This window comes from Podarcis cretensis (assembly GCF_951804945.1).
Source record: "Podarcis cretensis genome assembly, chromosome: 3".
NCBI lineage: Eukaryota > Metazoa > Chordata > Lepidosauria > Squamata > Lacertidae > Podarcis > Podarcis cretensis.
The window spans coordinates 83,544,406-83,553,203 of NC_137172.1; positions in this window are offsets into that span (position 1 = coordinate 83,544,406).

Sequence of the window (8,798 nt, forward strand, 5' to 3'; positions counted from 1 at the left end):
TGAGTAGAATGTGTCCTTTTATTTAAAATGCATCTCTGGATTATTTGTGGGGCATAGGAATTTGTTCTTTATTTTCTCCAAAATATAGTCCGCCCCACCACAAGGTCTGAGGGACAGTGGACCGACTCCCTGCTGAAAAAGTTTGCAAACCCCTGGACTAGATGGTCCTTGTGGTCCCTTAAAGGTAAAGGGACCCCTGACCATTAGGTCCAGTCGTGGCCAACTCTGGGGTTGCGGCGCTCATCTCGCTTTATTGGCTGAGGGAGCTGGCATGTCATGTGGTCATGTGGCCAGCATGACTAAGCTGCTTCTGGGGAACCAGAGCAGCGCATGGAAACGCCGTTTACCTTCCCGCCGAAGCGGTACCTATTTATCTACTTGCACTTTGACGTGCTTTCGAACTGCTAGGTTGGCAGGAGCAGGGACCGAGCAACAGGCGCTCACCCCGTCCCGGGGATTCGAACCTTCTGATTGGCAAGTCCTAGGCTCTGTGGAATTCTGTGGTTCTATTGTTCAGCTGCCAAGGTCCACAGTTGTGCCACAACCACAGATATTTAGGTGGAACTGCACATCATACATTGTTTCTGTCCTTCCCAATCCTTCTTCAGCATGTTTTCAGAACAATTTCAATTATGTTTCCATTCTAATGTCTGTTGAAGCAGTTCAACAATGGGGGTGGGGGAATAAATCTCACTCTGTGGTTCTGCCAGAGTAGACAAAGCTATTATTCACTCACTGATGAAAAATTGTTTAAGTTCTTCATGAAAGCATGACAGTAATTGATCATTTGTCCTCGCCCACATTTGTAATGCATTGTACCGTTCCTCACTGTAACACAGTTTCTACATATGATCGGCAGAGCCTCCAACCAGCTTCACTTTTTTTCTAACAGGTTCACACAAAATAGTTCACATATAACTCTTAATTCTGAAATGCGGTCATGGGGATGGGCTACAAGAAGAGAAGGAGATGAAACATCTGGGTTGGAGTGAAGAGTACTGCCCATACCCCACATCCCCAGAGAGAATATAATGGACAGATAGAACAGATAGAGAAAAGCAAATACAAGATGATTTCCATCTCTCTATCTCCCTTTGGAGCACAATTGCTAGCCATCAGCTTAACAGAACATTCATAGCTTCTCACAGATACAGGGCAGGTCCATATCATACATTTAAAGCAGTGTTAGAAAGCCAGGCAACAAATAGCACCTTAAACCTGGGTTACGGTCGCCACAACAGAATTTCTATTCACCAGGGGGTTGGACTGGATGAGCCTGGGGTTCCCGTCCAACACTACGATTCTACAATCTCAACTACATTGCTTGACCATGGCTTGCTCTAACATCAATTCACATGTCCCAGTATGGAAGAAGGAGAAACACACACAGTGGAAATGGAAATGGTATTAACTATGGACTAACTGTGGTTGCCAACTTGGTGCCCAGAAATCTCTACTGAGTCATGATAGGAATGTTTTGCTCCTTGCACAGGTCCTAACACCTGGGGCATTTTGAACACTGATTTAAAGCACTTAACTTTCCCCAAAGAATCCTGAGAGCTGTGATTTCCCCATTCATAGAGCTATTATTTCCCAGTACCTTCAACAAACTGCAGTTTCTAAAATTCTTTGCGGAAAGTCATGGCTATAAATGTGTGTTGCTTGTGCTTTAAATATACTGTGTGAAACTTTCCATAAATCAGCAGCATCAATCCACAGGAAAAATAAAAGGAAAAAATCCAGAGCATTTTAAAAAAGAAAGAAAACAGCCCCCAACACTTTGTGCTTTCAGCTCCTTTTTAAATGCCATTTTGCTTGTACAACTTTTTCTGTCTGACAGAACATAAATGGGGGAGCAGGAGCTGCTCTCTCAAGAAAGAGCTGCAAAAGAAAATGCCACTGAAAAAGCACTGGTGTACACAAAAGGCACAATATCACATGAGGTTTGAAGCAAGATAGAAATCTCAGAAATAACTCAATCAAGCAGAACAAGACATGGATCAGGCCACTTCATAAAAATACAGCACCTCTTCTACAGAGACTCTGGTTATTTTCCAGTTGTTTCTGCTTTAACATTTCATATTCTTGACATTTGTTTCAAGGAACACCTTACTTTCAACAGTTCAATCAGCATCGAAAATGCTAAAAACAGTCCCAGTGGTGACTTTCTGTACTACAAAAATCCCAAGAGTGAAATAACACACACAGAGATCCAACAATATGTTTTGCAGCCAATTCTGGAATTAGCAGTAAACTGGATGAGGAACAACAAACTAAAGCAGAGTCCAGACAAGACAGAGATACTGCTAGTGGGCCAGATTGCACCCTGCCTACATAATCTAGCTTTTATTTTGAGGGGAGCTATTTGATCCAGCCATATTGTTGAGTGCTCAAATTACACCTGGGACACAACGCATTTTCCACCAGCTATGGCTGGTCCTGGACAGAGCTGGCCAGGTGGCAGCTAGCCATGCTCTGATAACTTCCTATCTGCACTACTATAATACAAGATACATGGGGCTGCCCTTGAAATTTCAATTGGTGCAGTGTGTGTGTGTATACACTATTCCTCACCAATCTTAAAGCAACTGCATTGGCTTCCATTCTGTAACCTAAATGACTAGAAGACCCGGTTATCTGCACAAACCTGCCCATGTATTAAGATCTTCCTCCAAACTCCATGTCCAGGTTTCCCTAACTTCCTTCACAGGTAGATGGTATCAGTGATTTTCTCCCTAAGGAAGCTCACCTTGTGCCAACTCTGATGTCTTTCTGGCGCCTGATGGAGACCTTTTTATTTGCTTGTGTTTTTAAAAAGCATTTTTTAAAAAAACTCTTATCTTTTGTTCCCCTTCCCATTTTAGTAAAAAAGCTGCCGTTCTTCCAATTTGTCTTTAATTTTATCATGTTTCACTCTCTTTTTAGAGACTGAAAAGCAGTCTGCGAAAGGTTCTATAGCTAAATAAATATCCTTTCTACCAGCTGCCTCGACTAAAGAAATTGGTGATCAGCAGCCACAGCGGGTCATCAGCAAAAGTCTGTGGCTGCAAAGCAATAGCGGCAGCGATACCAGAGCGGGGAGGGAGGCAAAGAGAGAGAAAAAAGAACCCCCTCCCCTCCTCCATTTACACGTTCCCAGCTGAGTATTGATTCTCCCAGTCACAGCTGCACTCCCGCTTCCAGGCAAACCGGACTCTTTATCTCACAGTCGTGGGTTCGAGCCCCGCGTTGGCAAAAAGAGTCCTGCATTGCAGGGAATGGACTAGATGACGCTTGTGGTCCCTCCTAATTCTACGATTCTAGCACGGTTCCGATTCCAGACGGCACCTCCACCCCTGCCGCGTCTTTCTACGGAGATACGGAGCCACTGGTCAATTCCACACGGTCCCTTTACAATAAGGGGACGGAGCGATTCAACGCTTGGCGGCTGAGACACGCGCGCAGCGGTGGAATCGATCCGCCAACAGGGCTTGCTTCGGAGTAAAAACGTGGCTACGGTGCTGCTAAAGAGCAAGGAGAGCAGAGGGTCCCCTCCGAATTAAATAGTCTTCTGAGCCCACCTGCAGCCATCCCATCAAGACATACACTCCCTTGAGTTTGCTAGGAGAGGAAGCCGCGGGAGAAGCGCCCGAAGCTCGTCGTGTCCCGTGTCCCGCCCCCCACTTCATAAATCCCCTTACCTGTCCGGGGCTCCTTCCTCCGCTCCAGACGAGCGGGCAAGCCGCTTTCATTCATAAGAAGAAGCGCGCCGCAGTGAAGCAAAGGCAGGAAAGCTCCTCCCCCTCAGCCAGCCTCGTGAATGAATGCTCTCAAGCTCCTCCCACGTCGGAAAAAAAAGAAGGCTCTGGTCACGTGGCATCGAATTCCGAAAAGGACAGGGGCCATTGGAGGAGCAGCAGAGCGGGTGGTAGCCTATTGGATTTTACCTCTGCAAACTGTGGGTGGCGATTATATTGCAAACTATTTCTTATTTTAATCAAACCTGCCTCTAGAAAGCTAGCGCATCAGGGAGATAAGGTTTAATACCTCTCATTTGTTCTTGTTTATTTTATTCATATGCAGACCACTTTTTGCCTGCCCTTCACCTGGAAGGATCCAGAGTTGGTACAAACTGAAATTAACACATGCAATCTCATAAATAAAAATAGCATCTGCGTTCTATCAGCTGCCCTGGCTGCCAGTGTATTTTCAGGCCCAATTCAAAGTGCTGGTGTTAATTTTCAAAGCCCTAATCATGCCTGAGCTATTAGATGAGCCACTTGCACTCATACTATGATGCCCACGCACTGGGATCTCAGTCTGAGAGCTTTGCCGTGTGTCCAGCTCCTAGACCTTTGAGAGACAGGACCTTTTCTTGGTAGCTCCATGCCTTTGGAACTCCTTCCTTGTAGAGCTGCATGTGGTTGCACTTCTGGGTTTCCAGAAGGTTAAAGACATTGGCCTTCTTTGAGCAAATCTTGTCTCACGCACTGCCTGGAGGCTGAAATATGTGCTTCTGAAACAATTGTTTTCTCTGTGCCAATGTTTATTAAAAAGCATAGCTCAACTTGGAATGCATCTGATGAAGTAGATCCCAGTCCCCAGAACCTTATGCTATAATAAATGTGTCACCCTTTAAGATCCCACAAGATTCCATAGCAACCAGTTGCAAGGGGTCTGGATGTACCTGTTGTGCACTGATTAATGTGAATGGGTCTGTCTCCATGGTTTTACCTGGAAGCAAGAATTTGAGAAAAGAAGCTGAGCCCCTTTAATGATTGTTGGTGCTCCCTGAATGCTCAATTCACATTTAGGTTGGAGTGTCCTGGGCCTGTGCTCTGCAGTGCGTGTTGTTTGCAAAAGAGGCAGATTCAAGATCATTGGATAAAAGTTCAGTTATCCTTTGAGATCAACTAAACCATGATGTCCTTGTTGACAAGTTCCCTTTCAATTCCCAGCAGCAGTTTTTGGAGGGCTCTTAAGTACAGTGGGGCTAGTGGGTTTCCTCACTACCATTACCTGATTGCTTGCTAGGAAGGGAGGCTACTGGTGGGTGAGTGTTTGCCATACTTTGCTTCCTCTTTGCCATACTTTGCTTCCTCTTGGCCAGAGGAAAAAGGCAGGCAAGCAAGCTGTTGGCAAGGAGATGGAGGAGGAGAAGGAACAATGGAGAAAAAGGAAGCCATCAAACCGTAGATCAATCAACCTCAGTAGAATACAAAACATTCCAAAGGGACATTTTAAAACTAACGTGTGGCAGCAAAAGTTATGAGGTTGTTGTTCTTCATATTATTAAAACTATTCGCATTGCTAAAGATACCACATTAAAAAAGAATACAGAAAAAGTTTTAGGACATTACAAAAGTGTTCTAAAGAGATGATAAAAGGTATATTGAAAAACACACAAGCATACGCTTATGCACACATTAAACAAACACAAATTATGTTCTGTTATAGAGGGATTCATAAGATTCTCCACAGAGCTCCTGAATGTAGCTGATCAAAATCCAACTAGTTGTCGTCGTCGTAGTTTTTCTAAATGTAAGTGTATAATGAATATATAATAATAATTACAAAGCAATACATTTCTTAGCTGGCAAGCAGTATTACAAAAAAAGACTCAGACTGCAAGAGAACAGGCTATGGGGGCATAGCTGTCAACTTTTCCCTTGTGAGGAATCCTATTTGGAATAAGGGAATTTCCCTTAAAAAAAGGGAAACGTTGACAGCTATGTATGGGGGTCTTTTCCGCCCATTTCCCCCCAAATCTAAGCTTTACACCAAGCCACATGAAGTGATTAGACATGGCTTGCAGAGATTTCAAAGCCTTTCCATGTATGTGGATAGGCCCTCTTTGTGAGGAGAACAAAAGCTTTGGAAGAGCTATCTTGTTTAACACAATTACCCTGTAAGTCTTAAACGTAAGACTTAATTTCTCCATTGTTGGAACTCTCTTTTGTCAATTACCGTCAGATCACTAGACCAGCAGTATTAAAGTGAGATTGACACTCAAAAGCTCCCAAGTGTCTCGGATCCAGTTATAAGAAAAACCATTAGAAATAACCTAAAATGGAACACGTCTAGCTATCATTTCTCATTTGCTGCAATCAATCCTCAGCCAGACGTCAAACCAATTTGTTCTCTTTCTTTTTTGTCTCTCTGGAACCAAAAACTCAGAAACAAATCATACAAGATAACATCATCAGAAAAAAAGTCCCCGTTTGTGCTGGATGTTACCTGTGTTAAAGAACACTTAATGGCTTATTATTACATGCTGCTTCAAGTGAAGCGTTCGGTCAAAAGTGCAAAATGGAGTGGGTGGGGTGGATGTAGACAGCCCTGAGGGAGATCTTTGCCACCAGGCCCTATAAAGTCTTGGTGTTGGCTGGTGAGAAAGTGCTGGCTGCTTAAATGACTATGTCCTGGCCTGAAGTGCTTCCCTGGCTATTTTGGATTATGTAGCACCTGCTTCTGACACCCAAACCTAGCTACTTGGAGCCCATTCGTTGCTGAGGCCTAAGGATGTACAAAGGCAGAAAACCCAGCTTCTTGGAAGCTGTGTGTACATTTTGGATTAGTGCATTGTTCACTAAGGGATTTCTTTGAAGACTTCACATGTGTTTCAGCTAGTATAAAATGCTGCCGCTAGGCTGGGCTCAACATTTTAAATCAAATTCTTGTCAGTCCATTGGCAACCAGTCCACTTCTAAACACAATCTGAAGTGCTGTCCTCATCGCCTCCCAGCCCCGAGTAGGTCAAGACCAAATACCTCAAAGCGCCGTTGACTCCGCTTCAGCCTCTTGGATTGCCTGTGGGCAGCCTTCAACTGCTCTGTTGTTGAGATGAGAAAAGCCAAGGCAGAGATTTCTTAGTAGTGGGACCGTGTTTCTAGAATGCACTCCATAGAGATATTTGCTTTGATGTTGACTTCATATTTTCAGCACTCAGTAAAGATATCTGCATTTTTCCAGCGATGGGATGGAGAACCTGTGGCCCTTGAGATATTGCTAAACTACAGCTCCCATAGTCCTTTAGCATAATAGGCCATTCTGGCTAGGGCTGACTTGAGTTGCAGTTCAATATTTGGAGAGACACATGTTCCTTCTCTCTGGCTTTGGGTCTTTTCCTTTTAATGTCTGATGTATTGTGTGTTCTTTATATTCTGCTGGAAGCTACCCAGTGTGTCTGGAACAACCCAATCAGATGAGCGGGGTACTAGAAATTTATTTATTTATTTATTTATTTATTTATTTATTTATTTATTTATTTATTTTTCCTGCTGTTTGTTTCTAGTCTTACACAATTCTAAATCTACCCGTTATCTTCTGCTGTTTTTAATATTTTATTATGGGTTGACTGTTTTTAGGCTATTACTTTCAGTTGTTAGATGCTCTGATAACCCTTTGTGACTGAAGAAGGGAAATAAAAACAGGGTAGGGCTGTAGAATACATTTTGCATGTAGAACATCCCCCAACTTCAAACCCTGGCATCTCCAGGTAGGACGGGCGTGAACTCCAACCTGGAACCCTGATAGCCATTAGAAACCACTTGAAAAACAGGAATGGGTTGCCGGAAGCTACAGGAATAGCCTCCTGGCAGCTGCCTCAGTGCTGCTTGAGATGAGAGTGAAGGGAGTGGGAAAGATAATGGCAAGGTCTGAACTCTTTTACCTCACTGGTAAAGAAACTCTGGCATTATCACCAGTGGGCCCACCCAGTCCTGACCTCCCCACCCCTCATCCTCCCAGTAATGCTGCTGCTGGGATCCTGTTAAATATATGCATTAAATAAAGTAAGGTATTGGAGGCTGCCTCTCTGGATTTCTGTTCAGATACAGCACATTAAAGCTTGCTAGGCACATTCATCCTCCCAAGTGATTTTGAGGTAGCCACCCCCATCCCCACACGAATGACAATAGTTCAAAGCTGATTCTTCTGAAAAGCCAGTCAGCGCCTTCCTATGCACCTAGAATTTTATTATTGGGCCTATGAAGAAAATAAATTCTACTCCGGCTCTCTGAAGTCTTTGTGCATGCCTAGGCATCTGCACCATTTCACACTGTGCAGGAATTATTCACGAGCAGAACTCAGCTGCTTACGCAAGCAGAAAAGTTCCTGAATATTAAAACACACCAGTAACCATTTCAAAAGGGAAATTGTCTTAGTCCATTAAAACCAAATCCATAAACTGCTACATTTTCCCCAAAAGAGCCCAACAACTCTTTGCACCAGACACAATCCAATTTAATTCTACACAACTCCTTCTCCACTCCATCACAAGACTCTTATCACCTGCTGCAAAAGGGCTTTTTTTCATGATCCCTCACCTGTTTGTTTTGCGTAATATCCAGTATGATCACGAGTTCTGATTTTCTTAAAAGCTTGCACATTGCGTTCTGATGCTTTATTTGTTGTTGTTTAGTCGTTTAGTCGTGTCCGACTCTTCGTGACTCCATGGACCAGGCACTTCTGTCTTCCACTGCCTCCCGCAGTTTGGTCAGACTCATGTTTGTAGCTTTGAAGACACTATCCAACCATCTCGTCCTCGATGCTTTATTAGTTGATTCTAATAAAGGCAGAACGCTCCTGTTCCCAGCTGAAAGAGGAACACTTATTGTAGAGGGTAACTGTATATGAGTGGAAAACAACAATGGCCTTTCCTTCATACATGCTTTAAGATTTTTTACATTTGTAGAGAAGAGACACATTTGGAAACCGAGTAGATTATGCTCTAAGGCTGAACTCTCTTGGTAAAAAGGACATGCGCTCCCAGCCACTAATAAACAAATCAGTGCACTGAACACAAAGGGGCTTTCTTA